The following is a 23736-nucleotide window of genomic DNA, read 5'->3' on the forward strand; positions in this document are numbered from 1 at the left end:
TGATATTGCAATCTTGATATCTTGTTACTAAAAGTTTCAACTTAAGAAGTCTAATATATTCTTACAATAAATCACTCTTGCATACCAGAGTTTGGAGGTGATCCACAATTCTTCACGCTTCACTACATTATCATCAAATAGCTTCTTCAATGCACAACCAACCTGAAAAACCATCAACTAATTCTCAAGATAGATTAATCTTTTGTTTTGTTTAATTTTTTTTTCTTATCACCACTAAACTGGAACACAAGGATGAATTAATTCGCATATCAGCAAGTTTATATCACTCGCAGGCATTAATGGAGGCTTTGACCTTGCCTACTCAAGCCAAATGTTTTGGTGACAGAAGGCCAAAGATCATGAAGGGAATTAACAGGTGAATAAAGCACAAAGAATTACACGAATATGCTTGATGCAGAGAGCAATAAAAACAACAAAATGGTCGACCATTTCATCTTCCAAGACTTAAAAAGGTATTTCAATATTTATGCAACACCATTGTCAAGCGTAGTGAGTTGACACAACCTATTTTGTGATTTGTACCTTGTAAGCATTAGACAATCAACTATCTAATCCCATACGTTATATAGCAGCAGAGCAATGACCACTTACATTGCTCAAATGAAGGAGGAATAAACAATTATGGGAAACATCACCTCTATCTCGTTGCAACAAAGTTGCACATAGTCAATGTGTTTATAACCAACCTGCATCACAATTATTTCACACGCAGACCACTATAAGCATTAGTTGAAAAATTAGTTGTTATCTATTCAACACAAAAACCTCACGAAAATCACTCCAAAGATATTGATAGGCATTAAAAATGACAACATCACCAACCACACTAGGAGCAGCCCTCCATGTTCCTAACCCAATTGAAGGGATTCTTGCAATCTACCATGTGTGCCCGGGAACAATGTTGTTTTTTCATTTTAGTCCTTGAACTTCTCATTGTTTTAATACATAACTTCATTTTCTTCACCTTTAATCCTTAGTTGATGAAGGAGGAGAGAAAATCATTGAAAATTTTTTAGAAGAGAGAGAAAGTGTTGAGTTCATCACATTTCAATCATAAAAAAAAATAATATTTATATGAATACGTTTGTCTTCTCAAGAGGGGTTTAATAAAGTTGTTTTTTTTTCCTCACTAAACATGCTAGAAAAAAAAAGATTTAGTTCATTTGGTTTAATGTTTATCTTATGAAATGACTTGGGGTTCATAATTGGTTTATCAAGATTTTTATGGGTTCTTTTATGTGTTTTCAAGTGAAAACAAGCAAAAAAAAAAAATACAAGTTTTTGGAGTTTGAAAGTTTTGCTCTAATTTTTCAATCACTAAAGGTCATCAAAAAATTTACCAACATGCAACTTGTCACATGATTATTTAAAAAAAATCCTAGAGAAAATAGAGAAAAAAAGCCTAGCGTTACTAGGCCTTTTCTTTTGAGGTTGGACGTATTGGCTGGCTTGTTAAGCCCATCAATATTTGCCTCTTTAATTCATTTATTTTTTTATATTTTTTTTCAGTTTTTTTCTTTGCATTGTTTTTTCCTATTTTAATATTGATTAATGCCCTTTCTTTTAAAAAAAAAAACAAGATTTTTTTTATTTAGCTTTTTTTTTTAAATAGTGATTAATCTATTTATATTTTTTTTATAATGCTTTCAATAGATTAGTTTATCTTTATCTTTATCTTTATATATATATATATATATATATATATATATATATATATATCAACTAATATAAAAGAAAAGAAAAATCAATATAAAATGTTTGCATTTGCATCTATTTTGTACTTCAATTTTGAATATTAAGTTTTGGTTTTAGTATTTAATTAGTGTTAACATAAACATCTTTTCATTTCTCAACTGAAAAAATTATGATACATGAAAACGCATCTATAATGTAGTCATCTTCTTCTCTTGCGTTAACTTAAAAACTCACTTGTGCTACCCGCAATGTAGCTTAGGTATAAGGCTACTACATCTTAAAAATAAAATTAAATCCACTCCAAGTTAAATGGATCTTGATATTAAATTTTATTTCTAAAATATAGATTTTAGTTTTCACTCTATTCTCTTTTTGTCATCTTTACCTTCCTTTTTTCCTTTTTCATAATTTTTAGATTGGTACTCATTCTTCTTGTTTTTTTCTTTCTTTACCATAAGTAATGAGATAAAAGACACATCAACACCCATACATAAAGTAAGAATGGGCATTCAAATAGAAAACAATAAAAAATTTTATATCTTATATTAAAATAAAATTGGGTACTAAATATATAATTTTCTCCTGCCAAACTAATACATTTAGTTATTATCATTTTAAAAACTTTTAAGGCATTCAACTCAATCCTACAAAAAATTTAAAGAAATATAAAGGACTAATATATATATATATATATATATATATATATATATATATATGAAATAGAATATTCTAAATTAAATAGGTGAATTTTATGAATGAAATAAAGAGTCCCATATTTTTCCCAAAAGTGAAAAAGGAAACCCTAAATGGAACTAATTAGTCTTAATAACTTTTTATATAAAGGTAAATTGTATAAAAAGAAAAAAATTATACAAAATACAAGAAGCATGCACCAAGAAGTATATAGTTTTGTTACTTGAATCAAAGACCTTAAGGTAAAATAAAAACAAATCAAAAGCTAAAGAAGAAGCTCAAAAATTAGAAAAACAAAAGTCTAAAAAACTCAGGAACCAGTTGACCGGTACTGCAGGCAAAAACTAACTAGCAGTTGGAGTAGAAAGATAGTCAACTTGGGAGCCTCCAAATGGCCCTAAGTTGAGTTGGAACCTAAATTCTAGGATACAAGTCTACAAGTCAGGTTCTAACTAAATCAAAAATCTATGAGCAAACATCTCAATGAGTCTAGAAAATATAAGAATATACTTTATTGTTCCTCTCGTACTAGACTAAGCAATTGACTATGGTGAGAGGACTAATCGAGCTAGAATATGTGTGAACTTCTTTCTCTTTTGGAGGTGTAAGGATGCTTACTAAAGTAGAGGTTTCCATGTCATAGATGACCATAAAATGAGATTCACGCCTAAGATATCTCCCTAAATCGAGGTTGAGAAGGGGCACTTAAAGAATAGATGGTCATGAATCTCTACATGTAAATTACAAAGGATACATACCGAGAAGGGAATAATGTGAAGCACATGCAACATGTCCATAATATAAAGCCGACCCAAGGAATAAAGCTAGAAGATGAAAGAATGTTGTTGGGTATGGCTCGAGAACTAGAGTAAATGGTGCATAATTTCCTCAGGTCTGGTATCCTTATGTGTCTTCTAAGCCAAGTCAATCATGAATTTTTCTAAAGAGTGACCTTTCCGTATATAATGAGTTAGAGAGTTGATCCAAGGATGGATGTGAATGGAGTCCCATATTGGCAACACAGTGGTTACTAAGAGGAAAGGCCTAAAAACCTTAAAAAATATTTGACATCATTGTATCTTAGATCATCCCAGAAGAGTATAGCACCTTGAAAAGCAATAGGTCACATCATTGTTTCCCATCTAACAACTAGTAGTCTAATCACAGAGAGGTAATAGCACCATCATCAATACATAAACAAACATCTCTTTACAATGATCTCTACTGAAATAAATCTTCCTTCAGGCCCAAGAAGATATTGAAAGAGGTCTAACATGCCAGAAAGAACAACCCTCGAGCAAAATATTATGCACTCAATTTGACCAAACTATTAATATGTCTGAAAGTAGTCTCCAAACATGCTTGAGAATAGCTGATGTATTCCAAGTCTTAATCGTCTTAAAGCCAAGGATCACCCTCCTTAAACACAATAACATACAGAAATCTAAGCTACTTTAGCCCCATAATAAATTAAAAAAAAAAAACAAGAAGAAGAAAGAATAACCCTTTTAGAGAAAGACAACTAAAATGCCCTCAATTCTCATGATAATAGAACAAGGTAGAATAAACATAAAATACCATTATACTTGGATCGAAAAGAGAACAGATTTGATCACTTGAAGATGTTCAACATAAGTAAGAGAAGTTGAAGTCCACAACTTAATCCTTGAGAGAATTCGCTCAACCAAAGACATGCAATCATTATGTTTTAGTTCAGTAGAGATCAAAGAGACTCTCAAATACATCATCGACAAATAACCCAACTTAAAAACCAAAAGAATTTGCAAAGAAGGTCCAAGCTCATCACTAACACCTAATAAGAAAACTTGGCTTTTTGCTAGATTTGTGACTAGCCGAGACAGCCTAGCAAAATCATTTAAGACCTTCCTCACAATCCCTACCAAATCCATATTTGCCCGACATAAAATCATAAGGTTATCGGTAAAGCATAAATGAATAATGACATTTTCCTGACACTGCTAAGGTTGTCCAAAATGTTTTTTCCATGAATTTAAAAAAATATAAAAACATTATATATTTTTTTTATAAAATCTAGCCAATTTCTATCATTTAATAACTTTCTACAATTTTATATTATACTATTTTGGATGGCAAGATTGAAAAATAAAATAAAATAATAATAGATAATAATGAAAATAAAATTTAGGGAATGAAATTAGAGGCAATAAAGAAAAAAGAAGACTAAGATGATTGTGAACTAAAGAATCAAGAAACAATAAATAAATAAAAATTGTAGAGAGTTCCCAATTCAAGGAAATAATATAAAGGTTTAGTATCATTTTGAGTTTTGGCTTTTTTTTTATTGAGAGAAGCAAGATAATATAAATAAAGACAAGAAAAAACACATAGAAACATAACCCTAGAAAAAGAAAAAAGCAAAAGCAAAGAAACAAAGACTAACTGCCAACAACCCTACCACCTAATAAAAAATAGAAACATGTCAGTAGCATTGCCGAATTCCGACCAAAACCAACCACCATGTCAGTAGCAATAACCCCTACCACTTTCAATCAGATGCATCTCTGGCAATGCCACCAAATCAACCCCATAAACTCAAATCGACATCTTTATTTTTCCTCTTATCCACCATAGTGTCACAACCATAAATCCAATAGACCAAACCTAATAAACCCACCCAAATCATTTGCCTTATCCCTTGAATCCGATTGAACCTTCCTAAAAAATCTTGCCATTTAACCTAGATCAAACAATACACCCATAAAAAAACCCCAAATACACCCAACAGTAGCCACGATTTGAAACCCCTTTTTATTCAAGGATCTCATAGTTGTTTCCATCATTTTTGTTGTTTTGTATAAATCTAAACACAACAAGTGACCACCACGTGTCGTTATATTAGAACTCTAGTCTTGCTTCTGTGAGTGATCACTATGAGCTACCCTTGCCTCCCTTCTTTCCAACATCTTTTTTCCATTCACTCCTAAAAGTTAAATTAGAACCTCAATGCATTAATTCACTTGCTTAGATGAGTTTGCAATGTGTAATTGTTTTATAAATGTATAGGTTACATTTGTCCTAATTAATTTATTTGTGTGTAATAATTTGTAATATGTGATTGATATAATATGTATAGATATATTTGTTTGTATATTATAAGAATTATGCTTCAATTTTTCTTAAATAATTTTATAATTTGTTTTCTCTCTCTTAGGTGATTTTTGTTGGTTGTCATCATTCAAGGATGGTAAAGTCCTTAAAAAGATTATATCCTTGAGAAATTTAAGTGTTCTGCCCAAGCTAGTAATCATAAAATCTTAGACTCTCACTTAAATTTTACAAGGTATTATTAATTGATGTAGATTCTCCTTATCTATACTTTTTCACTTTGCAGGCCTTGAGATGAATTTTTAAGGTTCATTTTCCTAAGCGGTGAAGGATATTTTTAAAACCAATAGGCTAATCATCCTACTTCAACATAATAGCTAGAACAATCTTTAGGATATCCCCATACAATCTTACTAGGCAAGCATGATGAACATCAACCTAACATTGAAATTTGGTCATGACATAACGAGTGACAAGAAAACTAAAACCATAAAATATATCTAGGAGCAATTCCATCTAGAGAGGGATTGTTTAAGCTATGATTTGTTTAAGCTCAAGAAAGTGAAATTATGATTTGATATAAGAAAAGCTTAAAACTTTGCGAAGATTATGAAAATAATGAAATCTTTTAGATAAGCGAATTTGTAAACATGAAGTGTTGTAAGATGTAAGTTGGTTCACATGAAGTGAATAAGTGGTATTTATAAATAAAAAAAAACCTTCACTTAGTTGTTTTTGAACTTTTAGATAAGGATGAACCTTTATTTATAAATACCACTTATTCACTTCATGTGAACCAACTTACATCTTACAACACTTCATGTTTACAAATTCACTTAGTTGTTTTTGAACTTTTAGATAAGGATGAACCCTTATCCTAAGATTAAAAAGAGGAAGGTGACACTAGAGGGTCTTAAAGCTTGTACAACCAATTCTCAACTAAATGAGAAATTTGCTCTCATACATGGGACTATAAAGGGAAACTTGATAGCCTAAGTAGAGTTTTAAGTAACTTATTATGGTTGAACTTGAGCCCACAGTAAGAGCCTATTATTGATGAAGAAGCTAGATTAGCTAGATTACCCATTCACAAATAGATAAAACTAGAACCTATCCTTCGGTTACCTTTAGGACATAGGGGCATACAACCATGTTTTTGTTTTCTTCTTTTATTCAGTGTTAAAGTTGACAAAGACCATTATTGATGTTTTCAAACAGGATAGTGCCAGCTTCTAACAAGACTACCATCAAAAAAATGCCAATTGTGGATTTCATAGTGGAGTATGAGACACGATAACATCGTGAGTAGAGTAGAATTGTCTAAACTTGGAAAATGCATTAACTTCAACACTTAATGTTACTAGGAAGACCAATGAAGTCACCAAGCTAAGGGCTGTTTTGAGAGGTTAAGCATAAAAGACCAAAATTTATTTAGTGAATGTTATAGGAGTTTAGCTAAACTGTTAAGGGTCCTTGTACAAGATGATGCTATCAAAACCATGGTTTTGTATTGGAAAATGAATTTGTGGTACTTTACATAGACCTAACTTATATAATAGAGAAATATCAAGCCTTGCTAGAATTTCCAAAGTAACTATACTAAAACTATACATATATCCAAGTGATGAAACACCACATCTCCCAGAAGTTCAATTAGGCTTGCAAGCTCCTAAGTTGAAGGCTGACATTAGAGATAAAGATAAGAGATGGCCTTGGTCACAATGGAAACCAAGATTTTATACACACTCACACACTCAAACTTGAAGTGCTTAAGGATACTTACTTTAAACATTTTTTGTTTGGACTTATTCTCAGCTTTGAAACAAACAATGCCTTTCTTCTTTTTTCTTTTCTTTTTTTTTTTAATTTGAAACTCAAGTTGTTAATTCCATATTATTAGTTATTTCAAAAACCATTTAAAGCTTTAAACTACATCATAACAAATAAGACTAGTAAGGTCACATGTTATACTTAACTCTTACAAATCTTGATCGTAAGACATTTAAGGCCTGTAATGCTAGCATTTTCAGGAATAACGTCAATGACTTTCATGGTAATCAATGGACTGACATGACCTTTGAGAAATAGAAGAGCATGTATCATGAGTTATAAATATCAGGTTAAAATTTCAGGTCAATCATAGAATTCGAGAAGATCTTGTAATACAGGCCAGTAGATGCCGCCAAACACACAGCCTAAAAGCTCATGGTGGCCCCTACATGTCAACAATTTTTTAAATTTCAAAATGCTAAAAGACATTAATATCCCTGACCTCAATTACTTACATTTCGTGGATTCAAAGGCGCATGAATAATTTGGTTGTTTATAAAAAATAAAAATATTGAGATACCCCTGCCACAACTATGCTAACTCTTTTTTCCTCGGGAATATTTTTGTCATGTATACCATGTGAAAATACAAAAACACCCTTAGCTCCAAGGCAAAAGTGATTTTTATTTTATTTTTAAAGGCCATAGACTTCACTTGATTATTGTAATGAATATCAAATTGTCCATCTAGCTAACAGGACTATTACTATTATTATTATTTTTTTTATAAGTTTCTTATTATTATTATTATTAGCACCACCACCACACGACTACTATCATCATTATCATTACCACCACCACCACCATCATTATTATTGTTGAAATAATAAAAAAATATAAACTTGATTTGAAGACTATTACTATTACTATTACTATTATTATTATTATTATTATTATAATCATCACCATCACCCACCACTGCCATCATAACTATTACCATGTCTTCTCATTGGTAAAAAAAACATTTTTACCATTCGATTATATTCGTATTTTTTTTCTTGATATTGACATACACTACCTAAATCCTATTTGTAAATAACTACACTATGTATTCTTTTCAGGATCATTCCTATTATATTTAATTAATAGAATTACATCTAATACATTTAATTTATATACTATTTTTATATATTTGTTTTTTATTCCATTTTATTTAAATAGAATTCAAATTTATATTCATTTAGAATTTAATAAAAAATATAATTTATGATTTCTTGGAATTTATTATTCTAAATTTAGAATTTAGAATGATTTACTAGTTTTATTATTATTATTATTGAAATAACAAAAACCATAAACTAAATTTGAAGGATAAAATTAAAGACCATATAAACTTTGACAAAATAATAGATTTTTACAAAAAAAAAAGAAATCAAAAGAAGAAATACCGAATTGAAATTAGTATTATTCTTATTAAAGAAAAAAAAAATTAAAAAACGTCATATGAGCGATAAAATTGAAAACTTTATAATGAATCAAAAGTAGAAGGACTCAATTGAAAAACTTACATTTACAAATTAAAATTGAAGGTATAAATTGAAAAAAGATAAAACTTTAACAAAAAGGTAAAAAATAAAAAATCAAAAAATCAAAATTAAAAAGATTGAATTTGAAACACCAAAAACCATAAGGATTAGAGTTGATTTTTTAGGGTAGAAGAGAAAACTGATGTGGTGGAAAATGAAGGGCTATGGGTACCAAACCGACCATTAGATGCCATGCGCCACCAATAAAGGAAGAGGACACGAAGGCAAACCAAATGAGACAGCAGAAGCTTATTTTACACCACATGGAGATGGTGCACACGTCATCCAAAGGGCATATCGCCAACCACGCACCAACAACTTTTTGCATTTAAAAATCATGAATTAAATGCTAAATTACATTACATTCTCAACCAAACCAATAATTACCAAAAAAAAATTGTGAGAAAAAGACACTAAAACCCTTGTTTCAATGGCATATTTTTGTCCTTAAAGTCATTTATGTAATCTTACTATATTTTAGAAAAGAAAAAGACAACACCCTTGCCTCACAATCCCAGTTTTTTGTATCCCAAAGGTATTTTGGTTCTTTTACTATTCATAAATATATTGAATAGACAGAAATACCCCTAGACTAATGACTAATTACTGTATGAAAAGACAAAAATACCCTCGGTTTAAAGGCAAGCAATCTTTCTTGAGAACTATATATATTTAAAATACCCATCACTCAAGCAATTTAAAATACTCATCACTATATTATATAATTGGAAGACAATACATAAATAAGATTATATATGTAAAAAAATTAATAAATCACAATGAAAAAAAAACTTACCAACACAATTAATTTACGAACTGAAAGAGGCCCGGTGTATGGGGGCGTTATCCATGTTTTGGATAAGGAAATCCTTACACACCAAACACACTCTCTTACCAGTCCTGCACAATACGCTTTTCAAGCACGTAATAGCCAAGCCCCTCTCACTTTTCCCTAATGAATACAGCAATTCAACAACTTGACCTACAAAACATAAGATATTGATGATAATGTTTCCTTGTCAAGAAAACAATACATAAAATAATCAAGAAAACCATCTTCTTTGAAGAAACCCAATTGTCATTAGCTCAATCCAAGTGAACCCTCAAACTTGGAACATGGTAAGCAAAAAAAATAAAAAAAAATAAATAAATAAATATATATATATATATATATATATAACACAATTAATTTACGAACTGAAAGAGGCCCGGTGTATAGGGGTGTTATCCATGTTTTGGATAAGGAAATCCTTACACACCAAACACACTCTCTTACCAGTCCTGCACAATACGCTTTTCAAGCACGTAATAGCCAAGCCCCTCTCACTTTTCCCTAATGAATACAACAATTCAACAACTTGACCTACAAAACATAAGATATTAATGATAATGTTTCCTTGTCGAGAAAAAAATACATAAAATAATCAAGAAACCCTCTTCTTTGAAGAAACCCAACTATCATTAGTTAAATCAAAGTGAACCCTCAAACTTGGAACATGGTAAGCAAAATAATAATATATATATATATATATATATATATATATATATATATATATATATATATTACCAATTGGATATTCGATACATCATATTCCTAAAGTAGGACACCACCAGAAAAAAAAAACCACCAGATTAAACCAAACCACAAAGTTGAGCAACAAAAAAAAAACCCAAAAATGCTCTTAAACTGAATTCAGTTCCTTCAATTCCTATGCAGATAAAATAAAAATTTATTAGCCATAGTGGATAACCAAAATCCATAAAGTAATGGCAAAACTATACCTTTTCTAATTGGTAGCAGAGATCATGATTCTTAGAGGCCTCTTGACAAAATTTATAAAGATCATGCTAATGCAATGACTTTTGCACATAAAGATGTGAGCTCTTAGAACAAAATGGCTGGGTGATACGGTTCAGCCCTGTGATACGACCCAAGTAAGGTCAGATTCGGATTTTGGCGTAAAAAGCGCAACAGTCCAGGTTTACGGCAACAATCATAATTCTCAATCTGACCGTTGGATCGGGCTAGTATTTTATGTGGACTCTCCAGACATATCTTACTACCTTGGGTTAACATTGCAGGTCAATCAGAGTTCGGGAAGGCACCCCAATACTGGTCAACAGAGGCTGTACGGATTTTGTTATTTACTTCCATTTGACTTGTGGACTTTCTATTTGATTAGGATTCTTTTCCTCCAAGGATGTGGGAGCTGGTTTTGGGAATTTCCTAGTTCCACAAGGATCTTTAATGAGTTGCAATATAATCTCCTAGTGTGGCAAGGATTCATTAATGTTTCAGAATCCTTTTCTTATAAGGATTCCTTATTCATCCTAGCTACACAAGGAAAGAAGGGCTGGTGGTATTTAATGACAAGTTACTTATTTTTATTATTTTCTTTAATGTTTGGGCTTAATTAAAACTTTGTTTTGAGCTAGGGTCCAAGGCTTGTTTGGATCAGGTTATGGGCTTTTCAGTTTAGGGTTTTGGGCCAGTTTTGAGTGGACCTCATATAAGTCCACATAAGGGGTCCATTAGGGTTAACTTTTCAAGAACTATTTAAACTCATGTAAGCCACAATTTCAGCAGCTTTGATGATTATTATTCTGAATTTTTCAGTTTTAACGTGTGAGAGTGATTCTTGCATTCTTCAGTTCTTGAACGAACTGAATCTGACTTATCAAAGATTAACTGGCTTCGTGGCGTCATTTTACTCATTCCAATAGTGTTGGTGCCTTGGGGGCAGGTTTCCATTGTGTCGCACTCATATCAGACCTATTTCGGCTTTCCGGGATCAGATCTCAATCTTGATTGTGGGTTGCGTGACCACGTGATCACGAGGTTCGCATCAGTTGGTATCAGAGCTAGGCTCAGAAACAAGGTCATATCATTCTGTTATTTTCGTTTTTTTTTTTAGTGTTCCCTTAAGTTTTTCAGTGTTTGCGTCCATCTTCTTGTTCTTCGTGTCTGTGTCATCTAAGCAAAAAAAAAAAAAGTTTATATTTCATCTTGTTACTGTCTCTAATCATATTAGTTTGTTAAAAAGAAAAAAAATCAGAAAGAAATAGAGAAAAGAGTGATTAGCTGAAATTTGAAGGATCATTTAATTTTTGCCGCAGAAACACAAATCTTGGTGAACCATAAGCAAACCACCTCGGAATCAATTTAAACTTCATATTCAGTCTATTGGGGGTGGGATCGCATCATATATCAAAGTTGGGCCTATTCTGATATTATTTGCTTGAGGTTTTAATTTGAGTTTCAATTCTGCCGCAAAAAAACTACTCTTAGCGAACCCTAGGTAAAACACCTTGGAATCAATTTAAACTTCATATTCAGTCTATTTGGGGTGAGATCACATCATATATCAAATTTGGACATATTTCGACATTGTTTGCTTGAGGTTTTAATTCGAGGTTCAATTCTGCCGCAGAAACACTACTATTAGTGAGCCGTAAGAAAAACACCTCAGAATCAGTTGAAACTTCATATTACGTGTATTGGGGATGAAATCGCACCATATATTAAATTTGGGCATATTTTGATTCCGGCTTCTGGAGGTTTTAATTGGAGGATCAATTCTGCCGCAAACTGATCATACAAGGAGTTTGGGTACCTAGAAATAAGAGAACGACCTATAAATTGATTTTTGGTGATTTCATAGTATTGTAATAATACAAATTAAATTCAAGGTCATTTGGATATCGGTTTCTTTAGGTTTCCCGAATTAGGTCTTGTTTTGTCGTAACGGGTCTGTTTGGTGTTATCTTTCAAAACTTGTTTTGTTTCTATTGATTTCGTTCCTGCCATTATACTATCATCATATTTTGATATTTGGCTGTTGTTTGAGTCATTTTCATCACCCTCGCATTAGTTTGTTTTTCGATAAGTTCTAGTCCAAACAAAAGTCAGATTTGTATTCTCAAGTCTAAATCAATGTTCTTCATGCTATAAACTCTATTCTTGTCGTCGTCTTCTTGTTTTTTTCCCCTATCTGTGTCATGTATTCACTAAGGGAGAGGGAACAGAGGAGGATTGTAGATCAACGATGTGAAATACTAAGCCATGGTTTGGGGGTTCTAGAACGAGAAGTTGATAAGTGTAGAAGATTATTCTATGATCTTGAAGCTTCATGGGAAAAGGAGGTACAACGCCAAAAGGATGAAAGAAGAAGGAGAGTCGTTGTGGTTATCATTCAAAAGTATGTACGCAAGTGGTTAGTACGGCGTGCTTATTTGAAATTCTTGTCAGTCACTACTTCTATACAGTGTTGTTGGAGAAAGGTGTTAGCAATAAGGGAATTCCGAAGGCTTAAACAAGAGGCTACTGAAGTCACCATTAATGCTATTCAAGATTCGAGGGCGAATCTTCTTGAAGAGGGAGGGAATGATACGGTTCAGCCCTGTGATACGACCCAAGTAAGGTCAGATTCGAATTTTGGCGTAAAAAGCGCAACAGTCCAGGTTTACGGCAACAATCATAATTCTCAATCTGACCGTTGGATCGGGCTAGTATTTTATGTGGACTCTCCAGACATATCTTACTACCTTGGGTTAACATTGCAGGTCAATCGAAGTTCGGGAAGGCACCCCAATACTAGTCAATAGAGGCTGTACGGATTTTGTTATTTACTTCCATTTGACTTGTGGACTTCCTATTTGATTAGGATTCTTTTCCTCCAAGGATGTGGGAGCTGGTTTTGGGAATTTCCTAGTTCCACAAGGATCTTTAATGAGTTGCAATATAATCTCCTAGTGTGGCAAGGATTCATTAATGTTTCAGAATCCTTTTCTTATAAGGATTCCTTATTCATCCTAGCTACACAAGGAAAGAAGGGCTGGTGGTATTTAATGACAAGTTACTTATTTTTATTATTTTCTTTAATGTTTGGGCTTAATTAAAACTTTGTTTTGAGCTAGGGTCCAAGGCTTGTTTGGATCAGGTTATGGGCTTTTCAGTTTAGGGTTTTGGGCCAGTTTTGAGTGGACCCCATATAAGTCCACATAAGGGGTCCATTAGGGTTAACTTTTCAAGAACTATTTAAACTCATGTAAGCCACAATTTCGGCAGCTTTGATGATTATTATTCTGAATTTTTCAGTTTTAACGTGTGAGAGTGATTCTTGCATTCTTCAGTTCTTGAACGAACTGAATCTGACTTATCAAAGATTAACTGGCTTCGTGGCGTCATTCTACTCATTCCAATAGTGTTGGTGCCTTGGGGGCAGGTTTCCATTGTGTCGCACTCATATCAGACCTATTTCGGCTTTCCAGGATTAGATCTCAATCTTGATTGTGGGTTGCGTGACCACGTGATCACGAGGTTCGCATCACTGGGAGTCCTTAGAAAACTATAATTGAGGGCTCTGATACCATGAAAAATTAGTTAGAATTTAGAATGAATTAAATTTCAGGAGGTCACCATTACGTATTAGGCCAACTACTAGATTATACAAACTAACTATACAGGGAAACCAGAAAACTAGTGATCTTAGGAAGTTATTCATGGTAAGCTAAATCTCCTTTCCTATTTATGAGAGTATACACAACCTGTATGGTAAGCTAATTATGAGTTCTATTGACAGTTCAAGCATCATAAGCATGTATAAGGATCATCATGTAAAATTACATATATGATTTTTATCGTAACCATCCACAGTTATGCAGACCACACCATCAGTTTGTGGACACATCCAAATCTTGGCAGATCACGATTTAGGTAAATACTTAGGAGAATAAGAAAAATAATCAACAATATAAACATGGAGACCATCAACATCATTAACAATTTAGCTCATGTAAATTTTTTAAAAGTACACACATTGATAGACAAGCCCTCTAAGTATAAATAGATCTCCACCAGTATCAAAGAACATGCCAGACAAATAATTAAATTACTTACAGATATCACATTAATGAAAAAGCATATATGTAGGTACTTTATAGCCTTGCTTACTTTTATAGTTGGGACTAATCGACCACAATTATCAAATTAAAACTTTTTCTTACAACTATCCATCCATGGATTCCAAAAGCAATCACTAAAGAGGGTCACACCAAAAACATTAAACCCAAATTTGCAAAAAACATCAACAATCAATTAAAAAAACATGTAGAGTTATAACCTTCTAGAACCAAATAGCACAAGTAATTACTGAGTTTTCAGTTGTGTGTAGACCAACATATAAATTATTAACAACAAAACTCGAATCAAGGTTTTTGCTGGATCAATACTATTTCAATTAGAACAAGCATGATAGAGAACTAACCTGCAAAAATCCTAGTGAAAAATTAGAAGAAAACTCCAACTTCTTTATTAAAGGTACCATATCAGAACCATGTGGATAAGTTACATAAGGATACTTTTTCCTTACCTGTGAAGTGGGATAAAAGTGGCTTGTCCTCATTTCAAAGCATTAAGGTGCCTTATTATCTGAGTTGATATGTTATTACACCCAACCACCACATGAAATAAGTTGCTCAAAATACATATTGATACAAATTACATCATTCAAATGATAAAGTGACCATGGCTGAGGTCAAGAGACTACTACTGATTATGCCAGGCCATCTAGCAAATTGGGAACATAACTATAAGAGAGAAAATATTTAACGTAATAGAATAGACTAGATAAATTACCTGCATGATGTCACAGGTTGTTATAAGAATGATGCAAGAAGCCAAGTGAGGAATACCTGAACTAGTCCAAGAAGCCGAGCAGACAAAGAACCTAGTAAAAATAGGAAAAGAAAAATCAATTGTGTTTAGGTTAAAATGTATAACCATATGGAGAAGTTTTCTATGAAGATGTCCTAACAATTGAAAAGGCCAGAGCACAAAACATTTAGAGCAAGGAAACATGCAAAATTGCAAAAAAATCACCCAACAACAAATGAACAAAATAAAAAACTTAAAAATCCATAAGAAGCTTCCTTGAATCTACAATAAAAGTAGAATGCTGATATTCACAAGAGTAAACAACCAAAATTGCAAAAAAATCAAATTTCACTCGACAAGCATCTAGCATTAAGACTAAAAAAAATGTGCGCCTATACAGGTCCCCCAAATCCTACACTAGGTCAAATCAAAGCAAGTATAAAATCCCTAACAGATTAATTTAAGTAACAAAATACCCAAATTATTCTTAAATAATGATGTCTTAATTACTTGTTTGCAAATTCTCCATCTACTAGACTGTGTTTTATTATTATCTACCATGTTAACTATATGCATTAGTTTATTGACAGTAGAGGACAAAAACCTAATGTGAGGCGCTTTCAGCTTAAATTATAGCTTAGCTAGTAATATGTAGAAAATTTTAATTGAGGAGATACCTTATATTTTAGCATAGCACACGCATCATCTTGAAAGCAAAGCACATGTTAAATAAAAGCATTCAACATTCTTTATCCCTAAAAAATAATTAGCATTTTTCTCTTTTGTTAGAGTTTGATACCTTGGTTTGGATATGTCCTGAAATTCATTGTAGCAGGTCTTTCACATCAAGCTCAAGCTCAGTCTACTTTTTTATCGCTTATGTTTGTCGTTAAAGTAAAGATACATAAATCTTAATCTCATGTTAAAAGCAAAAAATACAACATAAGACATTTAAGCATTAAAATCCAATACTATAGTACCTTGTCACTTGCCTCAAGTTTAGCTTGCCTTCTCTATAGTTCCTCCTGTTTCTTAGTGAGATTTACATGTTGATCTAGTGCCTTTTTGTTTACATGGTTGAACTATTGAAGTTGCTTATTGCACCAATAAAGCATTTTATGGAACTCCTTCACACTCCACTTATACCTACATGTTCCAATAAAAAAGAGCATGCCACTTCTGAAAAGATGAATGCTTAAGTGGAAGCATGACCTATCTTAGTAAGAACCGAGTATATGTGGGGCTAAGACCAAAACATCATCTTTTCGGATTTCAACAAAGATATTGGCTGGCAAATCAAACTAGATAAATATATTTAAAATATTAATTACAAGACATAATAGTTTAACAATTTATTAAAAGCCAAGAACAAAAAACTAAAGCTTAGACTAGTCATTTATCACGTAAAGAAACAATAAACCAGATTCACGGTTCAAAGTTCTTGTGTTATGACTTCAGCCAATGAGTCTATCCAGCCTATCAGAAACACCTGGAAGAACGGCCAGTCAAAAAAATCTTTTTATAGTGAAATATTAAAATCAAGCTTCTAGAAACTCCTCAAAGCTCATTTTAGAGTTCTTGTGTTATGACTTTAGCCAATGAGTTAGCATCATTTAGTTCCCGCCCCTTCAATTCAACTTCACCATATAACATTTCACACTTTGCAAAGGATATTATGGCTTCCAACTTCTGTTTTTGTGATTTTAGATTAGTTGTGAAATTAGTCTCTAGCTCTGTTTTCTCATTTTGGTCTATGTTATGGAAATTGCACATTCATAAGATTTATTACCTCAATACGATCTATTCTACATAATTATGTTCATAAACTTCAACTTTGATCATCGATAGTCATAAAAAAACCCCGTCATATCGAGTTTCTTCCTTACTTAATCACCTGACCACTAGTAACTTGTTAAGGCATCATAAACATGTATAAGGATCATCATGTAAAATAACATATAAGATTTTTATCCTAACCATCCATATTTATGGAGTCCAAACCATCAGTTTGTGGACACATCCAAATCTGGACAGATCATGGTTTAGGTCTTAGAAGGAATATACAACAAATCAATTTAGGTTTATCAAGTCCTTGCCATAAACATGCGCTAATCCTAGGGATGAATTGGGAGAAAACTTCAACTTTTTTAATAAAAGGACCACATCAAAACCATGTGGATGGATAAGTTACACGAGGAGACTTACATATAAATTAAGAACAACAAAACTCGAATCAATGTTACTACTAGATCAATACTATTTCAATTAGAACAAGTATTGTGGAGGACAATCATGTGCAAATACAAGGGTAAAATTGGGAGAAAACTTCAACTTTTTTAATAAAGGTACCACATCAGAACTATATAAATAAGTTGCACACGAATACTTTATCCTTACCTATTCAATGGGATAAAAGTGGCTTGTCCTCATTTCAAAGCATTAAGGTGCCTAATTATCTAAGTACATCATTCAAACGATAAAGTAACCATGACGGAAGGTTAAGAGACTGCTAGTGATTATGCCATATCATCTCGCAGATTGGGAACACAACTCTAAAAGAGAATATTTAACATAATAGAATAGATTAGATAAATTACCTGTGTGATGTCGTGGGTTGTTATGGGAATGATGGAAGAAGCCAAGTGAGGATTACTTGAACTAATCCAAGAAGTCGAGCAGACAGAACCTAGTAAAAATGGGAAAAGAAAAATCAATATTGTTTAGGTCAAAATGTGCAACCAAATGGAGAAGCTTTCTATTAAGATGTCTTAACAATTGAAAAGGCTAGAGCATAAAATATTCAAATCAATAATCATGGTTGCTATTCGAGTACATTAGTGACTAAAAGTGATGTAACAAAATAAGCTACGAGGAATAGAAGCAAAAGAGCTGAATGGGGATACTAAAGGTAAACAGTGCTGGAACGGTACGAATGGCAGGTGTACTCACCATCCGATCCCAAACTCATCATTTGGTCTTAACTACTCAAATGCACTCAGGTCATATATTCTCTCAAGATAAAAATTAAATAAATCAATGGTTGCATGTAGAAAGTAACTCAAAGAAAATGTAAATGAAACAACACAATTGTGCAGAAATCATTTATCACAGAGGCATCTCCTATAGAAATTAATTCATCTGATAAGGTATCTCTAAGAGAACTCATTCAATCCACCATGCATAATTAAGTAGAAAAACAGTCATTGCATGAACAGAATGGAAACCAGTTTTTTAAAAAATAAAGGCAGTCGTCAAATTAATCAAATTCTCAACTGATTTCTCTAGTAGGTGTAGTCAAGTTGTCATAGCAATAATTTTAACCTGATCGAATAATACTCTCAATCCTACCAACATCCATTACAGAAATGCTAATAAGGGTATCGCCCAGTCACAGTACGAAAAGACATCAAAATTTAAAAACAAACTATAATTGCCAACAAAACACATAACAACCTTATTGGCAGCCTAGGAAAGCATGAAAAAGATCTAGGAAAAAATTATGGGCAGCAGCATGTGTTAACACAAAAATTGGGCATAAAGGGCAAATATGTGAATGATATGCATCACTATTAATAAAAATAATGCTCATAATCCTTATCAGCACCCATTAAAGAAATGCTTATAAGAGCATCGCACAATCACAGTATAAAGAGACATCAGAAGTTTAAAAACAAACTATCATTACCAGCAAAACATGTTACAGCCTTATTGGCAGCCTATGAAAGCATGAAAAAGATCTAGGAAAATATAACAGGCAGGAGCATATGTTAACACAAAACATGGGCATAAAGGGCAAACATGTGTACGATGTGCAACACTATTGATAAAAATAACTATGCCAACATTCTGAAAAGATTAAAAAATAGATAAAATTGAAATGGTGATTAAAATCACGCAGATCAAAACAAAAGGCTGCAATACAAGCTTACCAAAGGATTGAAGGAAAACAAAAATGAAAAATCACCAACAACAAGTGAAGAAAAGAAGAAACATAGAAATCCACAAGAAGCTTCCTTAAATAGACAAGGAAAGTAGAAGTGTTGATATCTGATGGACCAAGGAAACATGTGAAATTGCAAAAAATCACCTCGCAACAAATTAAGGAAAGGAAAAACCAAGAAATCCACAAGTACCTTCCTTGAATCTACAAGAAAGTGGAAGTGTTGATATCCACAAGAGAAATGTGAAAAAAAATTGCAAAAAAAATCAAATTTCACTCGATAAACATCTAGCATTAAGACTTGAAAAAATGGGTGCCTATACAGGTCCCCCAAATACTACACTAGGCCAAACCAAAGTAGGAAATAAAATACCCAAATAATTTTTAAATAATCGTGTTCTTTAGACCATGTTTTATTATTATCTACCATGTAAGCTGTATGAATTAGTTTAATGTGAGGGGAATTTTGAGCTGAAATCATAGATTAGATAGTAACATGTAGAAACTTTTAGTTGAGGAGATACCTTAAATTTTAGTTTATTCTAAGCTACACCCCTATTGTATTCAAGAAGTTTGTTGACATTGTCCTTCTCACACCTAAATATACTAAAGAGTAACCTCATGAAATTTTAGCCTATTCTAAAGTACATCCCTATAGTAATGGAAACAAAATGAAGAAAATGAACAAATAGTATGCTAAAGAGGTTAATCATTTCTTTAGATATAGCTCCTGTCAAGTTCAATTTACTAAAACTACCTAAACAATTCAAAAAAGAAAATAAAAAATAAAAACCCTTAACATTGTGTTTTGATCATGGAATTATCTGATAAGTGGACCTAGTCCTTTCCTAATTAAATGATGAGCATGAGATAAGAAAGTACCACCTATAGGAAGATTCTGACAACACCAGCATACATCTACATTGATGTTAAAGTATTAGAACATACTAATCTGAACTCTTGCCTCAGCCAAATTTGAAGAAAAAAGACGTTGTAAATCATCATTTTCCTTTTACAGCTTTGCTGGAAAATGGGTTGCTTGACCTTGTTTTTTGATACAGGATGCTCAGCTGCTTTTCACGCTTTATTAAACAACAAGTTGCCAAAATTGTTTATGAAAGAAAGATACTGCACAAAGAAAAAGTCCTTCAACCATATAAAAGTGCTATTTTGGCATAGACATAACCATCAAGATAATGAAAGAAAATACACTCTAGGGACTCTTGCAGGTCTTTCTCATTTCTCTGCTGCTTCTTTCTCTATGTTCAATGCGTGAACTTTGTTTGTAAGATCTTTGAGCACCTTCTCTAAGTCCTTGGATTCCTCATGGGCATTCAACACCTCATCATGCATCTTAGCTAAATTTTCAGAAACCTTGCTTCAAGCCTCCTTCACCTGAAAGGAGACAAATAAATATACAACGACACTACCTTGCCTCGAGAGAAAAAAATGAAACAAAACAATTTAGATCCTGGATAGTCTTGAAATTGAATGTCAAGACAATCTAAACACTACTTAAACACCACATGATATAACTAGGACAAAGGATTTCCATTTTGTAACATTATTTTTAAGGAAGAAAAGAATATGTCATGTCAATGATAAACAGTCTCCTTTTCGTAGTGCTAAAACACACTGCCATTCCCAAGCAAGTCATGAGGGGCTGAAGTAAAAGTCTCCAACAATGAATAAGAATGAGAAATACTAGACCTAAATCTTTATGCAGCAATCATTGTATGGCAACTAGCCATTCACACTTCACGACATTCTACCCTCAAGATTGTCAATTTAATGTTTAATTCCTAGATTGCAGTGCTAATTATAAATCAAATAGTTTCCAAAACTAGTCTAGAAACAAGAACCTGATAAAGAATAACATAATTGTCAAATATTTTATTTTTAACGTAAGAATTAAGCTTACCTTTCAATTTGTTGTTTAAAACTCCAAAATTATCTTGTAATAAATACACACATAAAGGACAAGGAACAACAACCAATGGAAGAAATAAGAGACTCACTACATCTATAATGACGAGTAAGATCATGTTTATTTTCCTTTTTGTAACCAACATGCCTGTCCTTCTATGCTTCAACTAACAATTTGGTGCACATTTTGTGAGATTCATAAAATCACTACATGAAGAAACCTTATGCATGTCCAAACATCTAACAGTTACTGACCTCCAATAATTTCTGTTGAGCTCATTGGAGTTCCTTACCATAAATAGTATATTCTAGAGATTTTCATTGCTTGTCAAGCTGCTAACTTGAATTATTTGTTTTCTATTGATCCCTATTTAATAGAGCTATACACACTGAAAAACCATCAACAAAAGCTTCCTTGCATGTTTCCGAAATAATTTTCAAACTTTCATGGCATCCAACACTCGAGACACTCGGAGTCTATCAACAATGTAATGATGTTATCTATTAAGTGTCACAAGAAACACAAAATTTAAAAATCAATAGGAAAAGAATATACATAATTTTAGGAAAATTAAGCAATAACGGAATCCAATTCATAACTTCAGTTTTCCTAAAAATTATTACTTTCAATCGAATTATCAAACACAATCTCTACAAAAGCAGATAAAACTCGATGCTCTGCACCAACCTGTTAAATAACAACAATCATCAGAATACAAACTTAAAAGGGTGACATTGAGAAATACCTCAATCTCATTAATTGTAAATGAGATAGTGCATGGTGAAACGTACATGGAGTAGTTGATGTCTATCATTAACTGCGTAGGTTTTGGAAGATATCACTAAATACAAAACATATGGCTACTAAAGAAACATACTACAAGCTCATAACATAAGTTTTATATCAATTAACTCCAATAAAAGTTTATTGAAAAGGACACCAATAAAAAAAAATTAAGGACACGATCACTCACAATGAAAAAAACATTCTTGTCAGATCCTTTTGCACCAACTACAGAAAGCACAAGATAGCCCATTTTAAATGGATCAGTCCAAAGTTAATTTCATATTGCAGCCATTTGTCACGGGCAACTTTGCTGGAAAATTGGGCTGGCTTAAATTGCATTTGATAGAAGATGCTAAGATATTTTTCATGCTCCATTATACTACAAGTTACCAAAAACCGTTTATGAAAGAAAGATACTGCTACCACAAGCAAAAGCCCATCTACCGAAATAAAAGTGCCTTTTTTGGCATAGACCATCAAGATAAAGAAAGAAAATACACTTCAAGGGTGGGTACAAAGGAAAAAAAGAAATTTGGAAAAGAAAAGAAAGGAAAACAAAAATGGAATTAGAAATTGAAACTGAAACTTTTTAATGAATAAATTTATCATCAAACAATTTTTACTGACTTGACATCATGATTGATCCAAGTTCTTATTTATAGGTCAGAGGTAATGGAACTACAGCTTACCCTAGATAGAATCTGAAATGCAATCTAATCTTTGGCATGTTCATTTTAAGTACTGGTCAAGACTAAAACCCATATACAAACACTAACCAATCCGACAATTCTAAAGGTAGACAGAACAAGATCACTTGGTCCATGTGCAGCAAACAAAAGCATGAACAAACTTTAAAATTCTTGGGTTTACATCTTTGTGATACCATTTTCCTATGTAACTTGTTATTCGTGTAAGGGAATAATATTGTCAAGATCCTTCAAAGAATCCTGTAGTTTTTGCTATAGAATATCAAGATGTTTCATAGCATCATCCCGAAAGCATACCGCACTTTAAAAAAAAGCATTTAGCATTCTTTATCCCAAAAAAATAATTAGCATTTTTCTCTTTGTTAGTGTTTAATACCTTGGCTTGGATATGTCTAGAAATTCTCTCTTACAAGTCTTTTAAGTCAAGCTCAAGCTCTGTCTGCTTTTTTATCGCTTCTGTTTGTCGTCTCTCTGCTTCCTCTTGCTCTCTGCTAAATTCTTGAACTTCTTTTGTAAGATCTTTGAGCACCGTCTCCAAGTTCTTGGAATCCTCATGGGCATCCTGTATCTCTCTCTGTAGAATATCAAGTTGCTTTGTAGCATCATCCTGAAAGCATACCACACTTTAAATAAAAGCATTCATTCAACATTCTTTAACCCTAAAAAATAATTATCATTTTCTCCTTGTTAGAATTTGATACATTGGCTTGGATATGTCTTGAAATTCTCCCTCGCAGGTCTTTCCCATCAACCTCAAGCTCTGTCAGGTTTTTTATCGTTTTTGTTTGTCGTTTCTCTGCTTCCTCTTTCTCTCTACTAAATTCATAAACTTCTTTTGTACCTTCTCCAAGTCCTTTCCTGAAAGCATTC

General features: G+C 32.5%; 1 long non-coding RNA gene and 1 pseudogene across 2 annotated transcripts; both read right to left on the reverse strand.

Moving 5' to 3' along the window:
* The window catches only part of LOC118052485 (aldo-keto reductase family 4 member C11-like), a 31219-nt pseudogene extending 26900 nt beyond the window's left edge, over positions 1-4319 (reverse strand).
* A 13730-nt stretch (positions 4320-18049) lies between these two features.
* Positions 18050-21710, reverse strand: LOC140954826 (uncharacterized). Of its 2 annotated transcripts, XR_012168336.1 has the most exons (4): positions 21628-21710; positions 20657-20841; positions 20329-20574; positions 18086-18192 (listed from the first exon to the last, which is right to left on the reverse strand). It is a non-coding gene; the product is annotated as an uncharacterized lncRNA (long non-coding RNA). The 2 variants fall into 2 exon arrangements; XR_012168335.1 differs by lacking the exon at positions 21628-21710 and having other exon boundaries at positions 18050-18192; positions 20657-21576.
* Between the last annotated feature and the right edge of the window lie 2026 nt (positions 21711-23736).

The sequence above is a fragment of the Populus alba genome, chromosome 17 (genome assembly GCF_005239225.2).
Source record: "Populus alba chromosome 17, ASM523922v2, whole genome shotgun sequence".
Lineage (NCBI taxonomy): Eukaryota > Viridiplantae > Streptophyta > Magnoliopsida > Malpighiales > Salicaceae > Populus > Populus alba.